Consider the following 19,083-nt stretch of genomic DNA (forward strand, 5'->3'; position numbering starts at 1 on the left):
CCTTTCTACAGAAACTCTGCAGGCCAGAAGGGAATGGCAGGATATACTGAAAGTCCTGAAAGAGAGAAACCTACAGCCAAGAATACTCTACCCAGCAAGAATCTCATTCAGATTTGAGGGAGAAATCAAAAGCTTTCCAGACAAGCAAAAGTTAAGAGAATTCAGCACCACCAAACCAGCCTTACAACAAGTGCTAAAGGAACTTCTCTAAGTAGGAAACACAAGAAAAGGAAAACACCTACAAATACAAACCCAAAACAATTCAGAAAATGGTAATCGGAACACACATGTCAATAATCACTTTAAATGTAAATGGATTAAATGCTCCAACCAAAAGACACAGACTGGCTGAATGGATACAAAAACAAGACCCTTCTATATGCTGCCTACAAGAAACCCACTTCAGACCAAGGGATACATATAGACTGAAAGTAAAGGGATGGAAAAAGATATTCCATGCAAATGGAAGTCAAAAGAAAGCTGGAGTAGCAATACTCATATCAGACACATTAGACTTGAAAGTAAAGACTATTAAAAGGGACAAGGAAGGACACTACATAATGATCAAGGGATCCATCCAAGAAGAACATATCACAATGGTAAATATCTATGCCCCCAATATAGGAGCACCTCAGTACATAAGGCAAATGCTAACAGCTATAAAAGGGGACATCGACAGGAACACAATAATAGTGGGAGACTTGAACACCCCACTTACATCAATGGACAGATCATCCAAACAGAAACTAAATAAAGACACACAAGCTTTAAATGACACATTAGACCATCTCGACTTCATTGATATTTATAGGACATTCCATCCAAAAACGACAGACTACACTTTCTTCTCAAGTGCACACGGAACATTTTCCAGGATAGATCACATCTTGGGTCACAAATCAAACCTCAGCAAATTCAAGAAAACTGAAATCATATCAAGCATCTTCTCAGACCACAACGCCATGAGACTAGATATCAATGACAGGAAAAAAACTGCAAAAAATACAAACACATGGAGGCTAAACAATTCACTCTTAAACAACCAAGGAATCACTACAGAAATCAAAGAGGACATCAAAAAATATCTAGAAACAAATGACAACGAAAACACAACAACCCAAAACCTATGGGATGCAGCAAAAGCAGTTCTAAGAGGGAAGTTTATAGCAATACAGTCCTACCTTAAGAAACAAGAAAATGATCGAATAAACAACCTAACCTTACCCCTAAAACAACTAGAGAAAGAAGAACAAAGAAACCCCAAAGTGAGCAGAAGGAAAGAAATCATAAAGATCAGAGCAGAAATAAATGAAAAAGAAAGGAAAGAAACCATAAGAAAAATAAATAAAACTCAAAGCTGGTTCTTTGAGAAGATTAACAAAATTGATAAACCATTAGCCAGACCCATCAAGAAAAAAAGGGAGAAGATGCAAATCAACAGAATTAGAAATGAAAAAGGAGAAGTAACAACGGACACCTCAGAAATACAAAAGATCATGAGAGACTACTACAAGCAACTATATGCCAATCAATTGGATAACCTGGAAGAAATGGATACATTCTTAGAAAAATACAATCTTCCAAGACTGAACCAGGAAGAAATAGAAACCATGAACAGACCAATCACAAGTACGGAAATTGAGGCAGTGATTAAAAATCTCCCAACACACAAAAGCCCAGGACCAGATGGGTTCACGGGCGAATTCTATCAAACATTTCGAGAAGAGTTAACACCTATCCTTCTCAAACTCTTCCAAAATATTGCAGAAGGTGGAACACTCCCAAACTCATTCTACGAGGCTACCATCACCCTGATACCAAAACCAGGCAAAGATGTCACAAAAAAAGAAAACTACAGACCAATATCACTGATGAATATAGATGCAAAAATCCTCAACAAAATACTAGCTAACAGACTGCAACAGTACATTAAAAAAATCATACACCATGATCAAGTGGGGTTTATCCCTGGGATGCAAGGATTCTTCAATATACGCAAATCAATCAACGTGATACATCATATCAACAAATTGAAGGATAAAAACCATATGATCATCTCAATAGATGCAGAAAAAGCTTTTGACAAAATTCAACATCCATTTATGATAAAAGCTCTCCAAGAAATGGGCATAGAAGGAAATTACCTCAACATAATAAAAGCCATATATGAGAAACCAAAAGCCAACATCGTTCTCAATGGCGAAAAACTGGAAGAATTCCCTCTAAGAACAGGAACAAGACAAGGGTGTCCACTCTCACCACTATTATTCAACATAGTTTTGGAAGTGTTAGCCACAGCAATCAGAGAAGAAAAAGAAATCAAAGGAATCCAAAGTGGAAAAGAAGAAGTAAAATTGTCACTCTTTGCAGATGACATGATATTATATATAGAAAACCCTAAAGACTCTACCAGGAAACTGCTAGCACTAATTGATGAGTTTAGTAAAGTAGCAGGATACAAAATTAATGCACAGAAATCTCTCGCATTCCGATACACTAACAACGGAAGAGCAGAAAGAGAAATTAAGGAAACTCTCCCATTCACCATTGCAACCAAAAGAATAAAATACCTAGGAATAAACCTGCCTAAGGAGGCAAAAGATCTGTATGCAGAAAACTTTAAGACATTGATGAAAGAAATCAAAGACGACACAAACAGATGGAGGGACATACCATGTTCCTGGATTGGAAGAATCAACATCGTGAAAATGTCTGTACTACCCAAAGCAATTTACAGATTCAATGCAATCCCGATCAAATTACCAATGGCATTTTTCACAGAACTAGAGCAAGAAATCTTACGATTTGTATGGAAACGCAAAAGACCCCGAATAGCCAAAGCAATCTTGAGAAGGAAAAATGGAGTTGGTGGAATCAGGCTTCCTGACTTCAAACTATACTACAAGGCCATAGTGATCAAGACAGTATGGTACTGGCACAAAAATAGAAAGGAAGATCAATGGAATAGAATAGAGAACTCAGAAGTAAGCCCAAACACATATGGGCACCTTATCTTTGACAAAGGAGGCACGAGTATACAATGGAAAAAAGATAGCCTCTTCAATTAGTGGTGCTGGGAACATTGGACAGCAACATGTCAAAGAATGAAATTAGAACACTTCCTAACACCATACACAAAAAGAAACTCCAAATGGATTAAAGACCTACATGTAAGGCCAGACACGATAAAACTCCTAGAGGAAAACATAGGCAGAACACTCTATGACATCCATCAAAGCAAGATCCTTTTGGACCCACCTCCTAGAATCAGGGAAATAAAATCAAGAATAAACGAATGGGACCTCATGAAACTTAAAAGCTTTTGCACAGCAAAAGAAACCATAAACAAGACTAAAAGGCAACCCTCAGAATGGGAAAAAATAATTGCCTATGAAACAACGGACAAAGGATTAACCTCCAAAATATACAAGCAGCTCATGCAGCTTCATACCAAAAAAGCAAATAACCCAATCCACAAATGCATGGAAGACCTAAATAGACATTTCTCCAAAGAAGACATACAGATGGCCAACAAACACATGAAAAGATGCTCAACATCACTCATCATCAGAGAAATGCAAGTCAAAGCCACAATGAGGTATCACCTCACACCAGTCAGAATGGCCATCATCACAAAGTCTGGAAACCACAAATGTTGGAGAGGGTGTGGAGAAAAGGGAACTCTCCTGCACTGTTGGTGGGACTGTAAGTTGGTCCAGCCACTATGGAAAACAATTTGGAGGTTCCTTAAAAAAGTACAAATAGAACTACCATATGATCCAGTAATCCCACTCCTGGGCATATACCCAAAGAAAACCATAATCCCAAAAGAAACTTGTACCATCATGTTTATTGCAGCACTATTTACAATAGGCAGGACATGGAAGCAACCTAAATGCCCATCAACAAATGAATGGATACAGAAAATGTGGCATATATATACAATGGAATATTACTCAGCTATAAAAAGGGATGAGATGGAGCTATATGTAATGAGGTGGATAGAACTACAGTCTGTCATACAGAGTGAAGTAAGTCAGAAAGAGAAGGACAAATATTGTATGCTAACTCACATATACGGAATCTAAAAATGGTACTGATGAACTCAGTGACAAGAACAAGGATGCAGATGCAGAGAATGGACTGGAGAACTCGAGATATGGGAGGGGGTGGGGGGTGAAGGGGAAACTGAGACGAAGCGAGAGAGTAGCACAGACATATATATACTACCAACTGTAAAAGAGTCAGTGGGAAGTTGTTGTATAAGAAAGGGAGTCCAACTCGAGGATGGAAGATGCCTTAGAGGACTGGGGCAGGGAGGGTGGGGGGGGGACTCGAGGTGGGGGAGTCAAGGAAGGGAGGGAATACGGGGATATGTGTATAAAAACAGATGATTGAACCTGGTGTACCCCCCCCAAAAAAAAAATCTAATGGTAAATAACTTTAAATCCCAACTAACTGGCAACTAAACTCTTTGTCACTTATCTCTGCAGTATTTTCACATTCTGATCACAGAATAACAATACTAGGAGTAAAGATCATGATGGTGTCATAAAGTAAGAACCATAAATGTATGCTTTTTAAGTGAAGTTAATGTTCCATTATGATAGATTACCTATCCCCTTGAAAAGTTCAACCATTTAAAAACCAGATCCACTACATTTTCAATATTCAGGCTTTTCTCTGAAAGGCAGCTTCAGCGTGGAGGTCTCCATGGGTATATATTCACAAGCATTATGTTTTGGTTCATAAAATCTGAAGGCTTCTAAAGTATTAAAATGTTCATGCAAAGCATGCTGAAAAAACACACACACACACACACACACAACAAAAGCCAGTGCTTAAAATATCCATTAGTTGTTTTAAAAATTAATTTGTAGGAGATTCTATTTTCATATTTGCTGTGAGGTCTTGCTTTGATAGTATCACTATCTCCTTCTCTTCTGGGCAAGTTATTCATGTTAGGCTACTCTTATAGGCTATAAATATAGGCTCTCATACTGGAGTATGGGCTAAAGAGAAGATAACAAGAGAATATATGTTGAATTAGTGTGCTGCCAGAAATATTGGTTGTTTGTTTAGTATCTGTATTCTGACCAATGAATGTAAGTATCTTGGCTGGGAAGTGAATAGGTAATTTTGCCTTTGCTTGAATGTGAATCAAGTTTAGCTGATACGTCACTAATAGATGATAACAAACTAAAAGGACTGAAAGAAATGCAAGAAAATCACGTGTACTCAGACTTGTTTCCTTACTGCATGAATATTTATGCTTTTACTGGATCATATTGGAGACGGCAATGTGCACAGTGGAGTAACGGTCTTCTTTCCTGTAGATTGCTCTATAGTATTCTTGTAAAAAAATAGCTTTGTGTATTTATACTATACCATGAATAATAATAGTCATAACAATAATAGTCATGACTGTTGTTGTTCATGGTTTATTCTAAATACATAAAGATTCATTGTAATGTGTGTGTTGATAGGCCTCATGATATTATCATGAAGCACAGAGTGCGATTAATATTGAGAGTCAGAAGTTTTAAGCGTCTATGTTGCTTGAGACCTTTAGTGTGACACAATTCTTTTTTTTTTTTTTTTTAATTCAGGTGCAGAATTGAGATAATGGTATCCCTCAGCTCACAGCTCATGATAACTACTGGTCTTGGGAAAGCCTCTCTCTTTATTTCTTTCTCCTATTTTGTCTTTATTTCCCATGCCTATTTCCTTCTTTCCTCTAAAAATAATGTAATGTTTTTGTTATATACCTTTGTATGTGATCTTGTGAAATGCATATTGATTGTTTTGTGCACCTGCATTTTTAATTTTCATAAATGAAGCTAGGTAATAAATCTCAGCTGGTTTTACACTGTTTCACTCAGGCTCTATGTTGCTGTGTCTTTCTACTATTCCAGGCTGCTCACTGCTGTATCATTTATTAAGCTCTGTGTGTGTCAAACAGCAGCCTTTAATAACATTTTCCAGTGAGGTTCTGAAACACAGGAATATCACAGCTCTCTGACCAGGGGGAAGACTTCCCTTATTAGATGAAGACATAATGTGCATGAAATGTCCAATACTACTTTTTCAGTCTCCCCCATACTTTAATTCTAAGTATTGGCCTAACTAATATTATGAAACTACTCTTTGGAATGTTCATTTTCATTGAAATATAGAAGTTTCTTGTACAGATGTGGGATCAGGGATGTGTGAACAAATATATAAATTTAAAATAACATAAAGCCAGAGGACCTGGAGTCAGACCTGCTTTTGACTGGCTTGCTCAGTCACTGTTCATAGTCATTAAATGACTCTACCTTTTATCTCTTTATAGATCTTGGGCAATAACTCAGAGTACCTTGAGTTTCTTAAGGAAGAAGGATTATTACTATTAAGGAGAACCATCTCCTGTTCTCTTTTTAAGATCTTATGGACCTAATGAGGAATGTGAACCAGCCTGATGAAGACCTGCTTCTGAGAGCAGCCAAGCCAAACCTCCATCCTCTGGAACTGTGCCAGGAGGTTGTATGCCTAAACTGCTCAGAAATCATTCCTTTCTATCTGTCACTGAAGCCTGAACACACTCCAGGAATTAGGTACTAATTAATGTCAACACATTACAAATGAGGAAAGAAGGGAAATTGCTTGGACTCATTCTGAGGAAATCTTCAGCAATTCTCTTTAAAGTTAATGTGTACCTCAGGGAAGCACTGAACCAAATCATAAAATGCTGCTCATGTAGATGAGTGACCTGGAGGTGACCTGTGTGAGGCTCTTGACCAATATTTGTTTCCATATTGTGTCTATTTTGCTAGGATGCTGCTTACAACATAGGATGATCTATTTGGTGGCATCAGATAGGCTAAGAATCCAAACTGCCACTTGATTAGCAATAAGTTCTACACTGCATACACAAAAATCTAGGAAATAACTTTCAAAATGGCACTTTACTGATTTTAATCTGTTGCTGCATTATGGACTTTGATAAATAGCTTTTCCAAGAGTGTAACAAATAGATCATTACATGGATCTTAGGAAGTCTTCCTTTTTTAAATGAAGCAGTTTCTAGTACGTTTTTATATCTATAAAATTAGGAACTGGATGCTAAAATCCAAATAATCACTTTGGATAATCATGATAATAGATGTGTACCAATATATCATGTTTGATCAAAAGTTTTGAGAGTAAATCCAATATGTGAGATGCCAATTGGGGTAGTCTGCAGTTAGGAATGGGAGAGTCATTCTGCAGAAAAAGCAGTTGGAGCGGCAGTAAATCAAAGAGCGGGGTTCAATTTTATGTTTATTGTTCTTTAGCCTCTCTTCTTATTTTTTCCCCATTAGGGATGCCTTTGATGTGCATTTTACTAGACATCACCTGAATAAGAAAGTCTGGGCTTGGAAAATAAGATTTGCTTTGCTCTGACCTTCAGCTCTTTAGAGAAGACTCTATTCCATCTAATCCCTCCATCTTCAGCTCAGCACAGCACAGCACCTGACACACAGGATAAGGCAGGATTATTTCATAAATGAGGACTACAGAGTAAAGTAGACACGTTTACAATGTCAGGCCAAGTTTTGAGCATATTAGTAAACTGTTGGAGAACCCATTTTGGTGCCTGGACCTGGAGTTAAAAAAATCTGGATGCCAGCCCTGACAACTATATGGCCATGTGTAAGTACTCCTTTTAGGTCTCTATTTCCTCATCTGTAAATTAGGGTTAATAATGGGATTAGCAAAGAGGAGGGGAGAGGGTCATAGTGAAGACTTGTTTGACTACATCAACCCCAATGATTTTGCTAAAATTAAGAAAAAAATTAAGTTCTAAGAAATTTGACTCTTACTTAACTACTGCCTTGATTGTTCTCTAACAGGTGTTTCCCCTAAATCTTAGTATGTTAACTAGAATGAAGGGATTCAAGAGCATGCACTTTTCTCTTTGTTTCCCAAGCATCTAGTACAGATTGCATGGAAGCGTTAGTCTGTGTGTTTCCTACAAACCACACTATGTAGGGGGTGGATAGGGAAGAACATGCACATAAAGAAGTCATGACAAATATGGTTCATTAAGAAAAGTGTGTTTGAAACTTCCTAGCTCTATCCATGCACTAGTATTCCTGAAAATAATTTGTGTAATTTTAATTATATTTTGGTATATTAAGTCCTGAAAGACAAGAGAGCTGGAAGGGAAATGAGAGCAAAAAACTTCAGGCCTTGTTCTGGGCAGGTAGTGGCTGGACTAGGACTAGACAGAGAGATCACCCAGGGGGATTAAGTTGTTTCTAACAGGGACAGTATTGGAGGAACAGGCTTTTTTTTTTTTTTTTTTAAATAAAGGTGGAAGCACAAGATGCACTTTGAAACATTTCAAAGCCAAAAGAAATAGATGTTTTAAAAATTTAATAGAATGATATCACAAACTTATCAAATGTCTTATATATCAATCCTTACACATGAAAGATATATATTAAACCCATTAGAATGGCTTCCTGTAATGGGGGAGAGAAAATGGGGCCAAAAGGGAATAAACACACAAATGCAAGGGGCCTTGTCCAGATCACTGGTGATCAAGAGCTCTGAATTAAATGTGATTAACTTGACTGTCTGCACCTGGGGTTCAAAAGAAACCAATCACCACCACCACCAAAACAATAAAACTAAAATACATGGTGTGAGTGTGCAGGGTTCCAATGCGACCTCTTTTCATTTCATGCACTGGGGAATGATGCTTCGGGCTATGGGAGTTCCTGGGATTCCCAGGTGCAGGTGTGAGTGTGTGTGTGTGCTTTCCTGTGACTAAATTGTCAGGAAGAGAAATGGAGCCTGAGAAAACTGCTGGCTTTTGATTGATTTGGCTTTCTTGAATTAGAATATCCACTAACCAAACACAGCCTTTCCTTTCAGATAGGGGCTCTTTTTAACTTTCCTGTGTCCCCCTATGTGTGTGTGTGTGTGTGTGTGCACATGCACACGTATGCATGCACACACATGCATACATTTTTGGAGTTCACAAATAACAACAGCCACCGATTCAAGACCCGCAGACTGTAAATGCTTCTGCAGCCAAAACAAACAAACAAAACCCCCCAAAAGCAAAAAACCCAACATTGTTTAGTCTATTAAAATGTAATTAGACAAACAGTTGCTATAAACTGGAAAATCTGCCTCCTTTACCAGGGTGAATAGATTGGAATCTCTCCACAGTTAATAAAAAGGGAAGAATGTGGGAGCCTGGCTGAAATGTAAGACAAAGGTAAATAAAATACTATTTTCCAGAAAGAAATGTATAGGGATTTCTCAATACATTGAGAAAGTGATCAACCAGAAATATGGGTCATTGGTTTAAAGATCAGAAGATTTAGGTTTTATAAACTACCTGTCTCAGTTATTCTATTCCAAAGAGATAGAGCAAATGCTATATGTACCTCCAATAAGATAATGAGATTGTGGTCATAAAAATATCTCAAATATTGTACCACATTTTCTGTGTTTTATGTTCTTGACTGTTTAGCTATCATTTTATTTCATGTTTGATGGGTTTAAGGTAACTCCACAAATATGCCTAGAGGTATGAATGTGCTGGTGAATGAATATATTCAGCCTCCCTGTACCCCTATACAACCGAGTTTCTCTCCCTATCTGTTCACTTACCCAGAGATTTAAAAGTTTAAAAAAAGAAACATTATCCCAACGTTTACGCCCAAGGCTGTGATCCATCCTGGTTCACAAGCAAAACAAGGCTGGGCCTGATCTGTGCATTTTTGGGCACCAGGCAGCAGCTGCTTGTCATCGCCCTTCACTGGAGTGCTTTCTCATTGACTGCATTCCTTTTTTTGACTCTTTCCTCATAAAAGAGACAGAGCGAAGGAGAAAGGAAGTGAAGGAGGGAGGATAGAAGGGAGGGGGAGAGAGAGAGGGATAGAGAGATAAGGGCTATTATTAAGACCACAGCCACCTCACAGCACTACAGACTGACTGGTGGATATGCAGGGTAGAGAAGGCACACCCACTATCAAAGCCACAACTCACCTGCCTGCTTCACTTCTGTGTGTGTACAACCACACGCCAGCTGAGCACTGGATAGTTTTGCCAAATTACCTACTTTGGGCTCAATTCTACTGACTTAGGTAGCTTGAAGAAGAAAGAGGTCTCCTTCATACGTTGCCCTCATCGTAGAAAATGACAAATGACACAGCAGCAATAAAACCTTTACAAATTCCCTAGAGAATACCATAATTCAAAAAGACACATGCACTCCAATGTTCACTGCAGCACTATTTACAATAGCCAGGACATGGAAGCAACCTAAATGCCCATCAACAGATGAATGGATAAAAAAGATGTGGTACATATATACAATGGAATATTACTCAGCTGTAAAAAGCAATGAAACTGGAATATATGTAGAGACATGGATGGACCTAGAGACTGTCATACAGAGTGAAGTGAGTCAGAAAGGGAAAAACAAATACCGTATATTAACACATATGTGGAATATAGAAAAATGGTACAGATCAACCTGTTTGCAAGGCAGAAATAGAGACAGAGATGTAGAGAACAAACATATGGACACCAAGTGGGGAAAGCGGGGAGGGTTGGGGGGGAATGAATTGGGAGATTGGGATTGCCATATATACATTACTAGTAAGAAAAAAATACCAAATTGTACGCTCTAAATATATGCAGTTTATTGTATGTTAACTGTATCTCAATAAAAGTTCTTAAAAAAAGAAAGAACTTAAAGTTGTAGGCAACAGCTCCATATTTAGATACTGAAAATAACATACTCTTAAATTTCAAAAAAAAAAAAAAAACCTTTACAAATTCAAGGCAATTTTTCCTGAGTGCATAAGAGTCGGGATATTAAGGCAGAGATTAAACTGCATCACCATGGAGGAAGTAAGTACATTCTTAAACAGTAACTTCAACCATTTGCTCTCATTCAGTGCAAGAATAAAAGGCTAAGTCTAGATGTTGTTTTCATCATTTTTGTTCTTTATATTTATAATACAGGACTAGACAAAACTGTTCAATGTACTGAAAAAGTTTCTTAAGTGAAGTATGAGCATAAAAGTTTCCATAAACAGTTCCACTCAAAGGAATATTGTGCTGGGAATATAAATTGGTACAGATTAGACTTTCTCCAAAGATAATATGACGATGGCTATCAAAAACCTTAAAAATGTGCTTGCCCCCCCCCCCACAAAAGTCCATTTCTAAAAAATTATTCTAACAAAACTAAAGTTGGTACAAGGTGGCCTTATTTATAATAGCACACTTTTTGAAAGTCCAAAAATAGGAGAGTAGTTACGCAAATGATTTTAATATGCATACAATGGACTATGTAGCCTTAAACAATCATGTTATTAAAAAATATTTATTATGGTGAAAAATGGTCAAAAATGTTAACAACTGAAAGAAGTGGCCTACAAATTGTTTGAAAAGTATGCCTATTTTATAAAATTGAAACATAGAAACATCCATAAGGGTAGGAAGGACATTCAGCAAAATGTAAAACGTTATTTTTCTTTTCATGCAAATTTTTTCTTTGAGTACTTACTTATGTGCTAGAATATAATCCCATAAATGCTACTAAAAATACCCATTAATGTTCAAAGAGCTTTCTCTCTCTGAGGCTAATGATTTGGTTAAATTCAGAGGCTGTGTTCCAGGTGGTATACTGTGGGTACCGGGATAGATGCATTCAATGGAAAGACCCTCACAGCTGTCTCAAACTTACATTACTTGGAGGTTAGGAGTGTAAAAAGATGAATTAGAATGTACTGCAATCTTGAGAGAGACTGGTTCTCCCCAGGTTTACGTCTTGTCCATCACCCATAACCAGATGCTCATACTATAACACAAACGGTAACAAACTATGAGTTTATAACGTGAAAGGCACTATTATGTTGCTGATAATGAGGAGGGGGGAGGTCTGACTTTAAATTGCTTTGGCAATCCTAACCCTGTATTTCCTGATTCTGATGCAACCGAAACCTCAACTTTCTCATATTACAATGGTTTATATAGTATATTTAAAGATACCCACAGAAGTAGATGATAAAGCAGTGTTTTATGGTTGGAGTAAGTAAGCAGCTGGATACCGCTTTGTTTGACTTGTACAGAAGAGTGGAAGTTCAAACATAAACTGAAATGACTACCCCTTTGTTTAGCTATCATAGACTGTTTCTTTATCACAGTCACATGAAATTCATTGGAAAAGGTAGAGGTAATATCAAACATAGTACCAAACTCCATTATAATACATATTGCTCTAGTGTATAATCCCTGTATTGGTATCTCTTTAGATTCAAGGGAAGGGGAACAGCTTCCTATAGTCCACTTTCTGTTTAACCACACAGAAATTATTTAAGGCACATTCAAAATCAGTATTCCAGGAGCACTCATACACAAAAGCTCTCTCTCCATGTTCTCCCATTCTGACCATGAGGATGAATAATCTCTGACAAATCTCTACCCAACCTCCCCTCACTTTACCAAGCAGCCCTTATTTAAAACCAGAGTTTACAAATGTTGTACATCCTTCACACGTTGCCTTATATTTGGCAAGAGTAAGTAAATTAAATCAAGCAATTCAATGACAAAAGTCACTAAACAATTTTAAGAGTCTTGGGTTGGACTTCACATTTTCTTAAGTAAAATGAAGTGAAAACATGTTTTTATAAACAATTTCTATTCTGTTGGTACTTGGGAGGAATCCCATCTACTATTGATAAAGCCTTTTTACCTTTGTGAACATGGCCAGTCATGGTAGAATGCTCTCAATAAAGAGACTAAAAAACTTAAACAAGAACCCCAATGAAACAGTGGAAAATATTAAGATTTCAGACTTTTTTCATCACATCTCTTATTTCACACAATAAAAAGCATGACTCTGTTCAAGTTAAGTATCCTAGCATTGATTGCTGGATATCAGAGAATGGCTGTTAATTTAAGGTGTTATCAGATTACCAAACACTTGCAATGTTTGCTTGATTGACAATTTTACAGCTGGTGTACTGAAATATATTCTGCTTAGCAACTAGTATTAAGCATAAGAAAATGTTCTGACAATGGCATGGTTGTGAAAACAGGTGCAGGGTATCTGGAAAAAATTTTACTCTAAAAATGAAGACAAAAGTGGTCTTCAAATGAACAGCTTGAACCAAAAGTATGTTATTTCATCTAATAATAAAAGCAAATGAAATTTTCTGTTTCTAAAAGTCATGTGTATTCCAACAAAAATAAACTTAGTTTCAGCCACCAGGGCAAACTTAACGAATTGAGCTGGAAAACTTTTTCTGCTAAGAATGTTATTTAAGTCTAAGGACACTTTTATTATCATTACAGTAATCTGTGTTATATTTGGATTCCTCTGTACTAGGGCTGGGTAAACTGGTTCCTACAGTCTTTTGAAATGTTTACTCAAACATAAACTGTAGGAAAGAGTTAAGAAAAATTGAAGGCATTTTTACCTGTTTTGATTTTTGCAGAAACTGTAGTTTAGAATCTTTAATTTTAGTCTCTTTAATGAACAAAATGAATAATGGCCATATCCTTGAAGTAACTAGAACCAGGAGTCTCTGGGGTTTTTCACGATGATTTCTAAAACGTGTTGGAAGCTTGAGTTAGGATAAGTAACAGTGTAATTCTCAGGCTTTAGATATTACGAAACATGTCAGCAGTGGTTCCTGCAACTAAAAATTCAGTTTATTCTTCTATTTTTAATGCAAATGAAAATTCTCATGCCTCACTTCACATCTATTCTTATGTTACTTCTGATTGATTCTGGCAGCAATGGACTTTAATATAAAACAGGGTTTTTAAAAATAAGTTAAAACTATTTAAATTAAACCACAATCTAGTGTAGAAATACAAATATCTATTTTTTGTTGGTTTGAAAATACTGGAAAAATGTCTTTTCACCATGTAAACAGACTTGGAAGTTATCATATGACTATATTCCAAGTTAATCACTAGCAAATAAAAATGAACTGCTATTTTAAGGGGTTTTATCCCTAGTGTCTTCTACCCAACATTTTCCAGATTCTTTTCTCCCTAAAGTTATTCAGTTTTTGACTCAAATACAGTTATCAGCCTGGTACAGAAGCTCCCAAAGAATGATTCATTCATTTAATGGCCTCTGTCTTCTTTCCAGGCAGTGTAAGAGGAACAATGGTTTGGTCTCTTTTCTGTGCTATTCTTCTGCTCAGTGGAAACAAACCGGCCTCTGTATCTCTCAACCTAGCCTGCCTCTTTATCTCTCAACCTAGCCTGCCTCTTTTCAGCCCTCCTAGTTTACTGTGAGAGCACAAAGAGGAGTGATGAGCTTGGGGTACACCTTCTCCCACTCAGAGGTGCATAGCTGGGAAGGAAGGCAGGAAAGTTCTGCTCAGAGTTCACACAAAGTACTCCCCAGCAGGCTGCAGGTCTGACAAGCCAGTAATTCTTCCCAGGACAACGAAGGCACATATTTCATAGTCTAAGAATAGAAGTGCTTACACTGATCAAGAGTGGGGGTGGGGCCTGACAGAGTTACCCTCATATGGCTGGGGCTCAGATGCATAAAGATGTCAAGAGATCTGGCTTTAATTGAAATGCAAGCGTTTGCCATGTGGGATTCTACACACAGGGCCATTTTGCCTTATATGGTCAGTAGCATATGTTTTGGCAAATTAAAACGAAACAAAACAAAAACAGTGAATATGAGTTGCAACAAGAACTTACCAGGAACCCTAGAAAAAATTATATCCACTGAATGCTATGTAGAAACAGAGTATCATATGTTTGATTGTTGTACAGATTTAACATGGCATTTAAAAAAGTACTCTACAGTTCATTGCTGCTTTAGTCACTTGTAGAGAGGTAATTCTCTTAGAGGTTTTTCTTGTGATTGATACATGAACAACTGGTAAAACACTTTGGTGTTTCTGATTACTTACTTGGCATTAGAATTACTTCTTTGAGAAAGTCTGAACAGTAAAACAAAGCTGCTACAATATTTTTATTATCATGATACCACAAAGTAAACACTGAGAACTGATTCACCATCCAACTGATGTAGAAAGATCAAAGAAGACCCATATCATAATTTAACCTTAAGTGAAGGTTTGTGTGGAGATAACAATTAGGATATCAGGTCAATCCTAAGATTTAACTTATTTAGTCTACTTCTCCCTTTCAAGTTTTAAATTATAAAGCCTTCATTGGCAAATTAGTCCAGATGTAGGTTTAGAATGAAAGCCAAGTTCCACTAGGAAATGGTACTTGTTTTTAATTTCTAAGAGGTCTGTACCTTCTTTTGACAAAACTTGAGGCCTCTGCATTTGCAAACTCACTGCTGGCATATGGACTGGTCTGAAATTGGGTCGTTTTATTTTTGTCTTTTTGTAGCCTCTTAGTAAAAATGTTTTTAGGAAAGAATATTGCAAGATGAAATGTAAATACATTCTTTGTAGGGTGAAAAACTCCTGGCTTTATTATTGGTAAAGGAATAGTACACCCTTGGATATAGATTATGCCTGTGTCCTGACAGTAGGTGGAGTTTATAGTTGAAGCAGTGTCCTTTCTTGCCCTGTACTGCTCAAATCTTACCTGGCCTGTGGCCACCCACTTTGCCTAGACATAAAACAGATGACATGGAGAGAGAAGGTGATAAATATGCCACATAATTATCTTACCTATCTGCATATTGTTGACTAATCTGTTGATTAATTAAAAGCTATGTACAGTGATCACTGTGATCCAAGTCTAGATAAACCTGACATTCAGCTTCTGGGAGGTTGTGAGAACGTGATCTAGATTGTTCTCACACCAGATGTCAGGTGCTTTCCTGAGAGGCTTGATTATTTGCCCAGGAGAATTCAGGGCACCTTCAGGAAACCCCATCTTACCTGGGTGACATTTATCAGACTGCCAACTGGGGGAGAGGGGGATCTATTGTTACTGCTACAAAGGAATTAATTATAACATCTTAGTGTTCCTTAAGTTTTGCAACCATGTGACTCAGCTGCAGTCACATTTGCTTCCTTTGTCCAAGGAAGAGGTGAAGACCCTAAATGTCACAAGCTACCACAGAAGAGAGGACAGAGGGTCAGCTGCCTAAAAGACCAGGAAAATCCAGCTCCAACCAAACCATCTTCCCTCATGGTTAGCGTCAAGCTGTGGGACAGCGCCCTTGCCTCAGGCATCCTCTGATACCAGAGAAACCTCAAAACCGTGCATTTCCTTTTGCTCACCTCACTAGTAGGTACCTGGACTCGGTTTCTGGAATCGGGAACTGTCCAATTACTGGACTCTTGTCTTTAAAATTCACTTGTGTTGTCATTGGTTCCCAGGCACCAACTCCCTTCTGACTACTTGATCTTAGAAACCCACCATCAGATCCTTTTCTGACCACTTTCTCCTGAAAGTTTTGTTTCTCAGTGTCTGCCACCTAATCTAGCTTTAGAAAAACCAGAGTCAGAGCCTCCTCAGGAAACTCCCATGCAGGCCAACTCCTGGTCTGAACACTTGGCTAGGTGTTGACATCAGATTTCCTAGCCTGTACAGATCCCTTTGATTCAGTAAAAGGAATCTGAGTAGATGGGTTGGGCCTTCAGCAGCAGGCCACATTGGGATGAGGGTGTCCTGGTGTTCCTGAAGTTGTACAAGCGTAAGAGTGTGTGAGTAATGAGTATGAGCATGTGAACGTGTGCAAATGCGCATGTGAGTGTGTGTGCAAGTGGGAAGTAACACGACAGGAAAACCTTTGCTGGTAGCAAAGTCCGAGAGAGAAGCGCTCCACCAGAGGCTCTCCTGGCTGAAAGACAGTGGTCCAGGTTCTGGTTTTGCCTCTACCGCCATCTCTCTGGATGGCTTAGAGCAAGCTGCTTTCTGTCTCTTGGATCATAGTTTTTATACTCAAAAAATGACATGTACTACAAACTCCCTGTCCTTCAAAAAGTATGTACTGCAAAATCACCATCATGATTATCTTCAGTCTGACTAACTGTATTCTAGACGTTCCACACAGATCTGGAAAGAGGAGGCTCTGGCTGAGAAACTCAAAGGCAGGCTCAAGCCCCACAGTCGCACACTTCTGGGGTTTTGTTAAAAGTAGTACAGGGACAGAGACTGCACGATTACTGGCCTCGCCCTGGGTGAGAAGAGGACATCTGCAAGAGCGACGTGAAGAGGAATGAGGGCACCCCAATGTTCCTCTGCGGGTCCCTTGGCTGAGTCTCCCTCTCTTAAATTCTTCTGAGACCGAGACGTGGAAATAAACTCACCTTCCTCTCCTATTGATTTAAAAAAGTGCCTGACTCTTGAATACAAAGAATTGGGTGAGCAGGAGACATGGCATGCCATCTTAATTTGAGAGTAAAGGAAACCTGCCCCCGAGGGGCCTCCATCAATTACAACCAAGAAAGCAAGCTTGGTGCACCTCACTTCTCCCATTGACCATATTGACAGCTTCCCCAGACTTCCACATAGCAGGCAGGCCAAAGAAGCATTAACCATTAGGTGATCCTCTCTCTTCTGGCTGCGAAAAATAAATCGCACTTTAACAGCAGTGCCACCTAAAGACTCAAACCAAAACCAGAGACAAATGTAAACATCACCTCTTTGAATAAGAAATCATTAATAAGTTCATAGATCTCCACTCAAACTCAGACTGGGCAAGGGGATGATCAATTTATAAGCAACATAGATGGAAGAGAGAAACATATTTGTAAAGCAAATATATTGGAAAGTCATAACCCACTACCTCAACTTAAACTGAGACCATTAAAACAAGGAAGGGCTTTAGAGATGAACCAGAATAAATACCATGAAGACTGAGGAGACGGAGGCTCAGAGAGGGAAAGTGACTGCCACAGGGTCCAGAAGCTCAGGGCTGAGTACTACACTTCCTGCCTCCGAGACTGATGCCTTTGCCACTACTGTCTGCTGCTTGCTACATCATCATGCTTTAGGAAAGTCAAACATTTTCTCAGGGTTGTGTTGTTAAGCAGAAATTACTGTGGCTCTTTCAAGGTTCCTTTTTAAAGTTTCCTCTCTGAGTTTGGCATCTATTTCCCAGCAGGATTTCCCACCTGCCCTCTTCTGACCACAGACTTGCATGTTGGCACAAACCCCTAGTTCAGCCTTTCCTCTTCCCCAGAATCCCTCTACCTGAACATTTTGCTTTGCTCTCTTATATGTATCCCATTGCCCCCATTTTCTCTCTTCAGTCACATGGTAGCATCTCTGGTTCTTGAAATCTCTGCCGTATATATCTCAATTTTCCTGACTTCCAGAATCATTTACATCTGTGGTTCTAAGTGTGGGCCTCAGGCCAGCAGCACCATATTACCTGGGAAATTGTTAGAAATGCAGATTATCAGGTCTCAGACCAGACATTGTCTCAGAAACTCCAGTGGTGAGGCCCAGCAATCTGTTTTAATGAGCCCTCCAGGTGACTATTGTCCAAGTCTAAGAACCACTGATCTGCTGACCTACATTATCTTCTGGTAGCATGAGTTCAAGGGAAGAGCTCTGTGTAGGACTGCTTGTATTAAGATCCCACTTTCTGGCTGTGTATTTTGGACAAATTACTTAACATCTCTGTGCCTCATGGTCCTCATCTGTGAAATGGGGATAATAATAGACTGCCTCAGAGATTTGTTGTGGGGATGAAATGATACAAGATATATATGTAATGTATTTAGCATAGAGCAAAACCTAAGACATGCTCAAAAATATTACCACTTATTCTTTCATAAGATAGTTCTACTCATAACACAGGAAGTGTGAGTCATTTTCCACATCATACCCTTATGAAACTTGTAAATAAAATTTAATCAATAGTGAAACCATGTTACTTAAGAACATAAATTACATTCTAAATCAGGTCTTGATATCAATATCTATGAAATTACTTTCATGTTTGTATTTAAAAGCTATATGAATTTTTAATTTGTATATTTCAACAGTTAATAAAAATGATGGCATAGCATAAACTCATAAGAATGGGTTTAAAGAAAGCTATTTTATTGCCACATAGGAGTAAACCCAGAAAACTGTTTGCAAGTTTGTTCTTGTAGCAGCTGATACCCTTAA

The sequence above is a fragment of the Hippopotamus amphibius genome, chromosome 1, assembly GCF_030028045.1.
Source record: "Hippopotamus amphibius kiboko isolate mHipAmp2 chromosome 1, mHipAmp2.hap2, whole genome shotgun sequence".
Lineage (NCBI taxonomy): Eukaryota > Metazoa > Chordata > Mammalia > Artiodactyla > Hippopotamidae > Hippopotamus > Hippopotamus amphibius.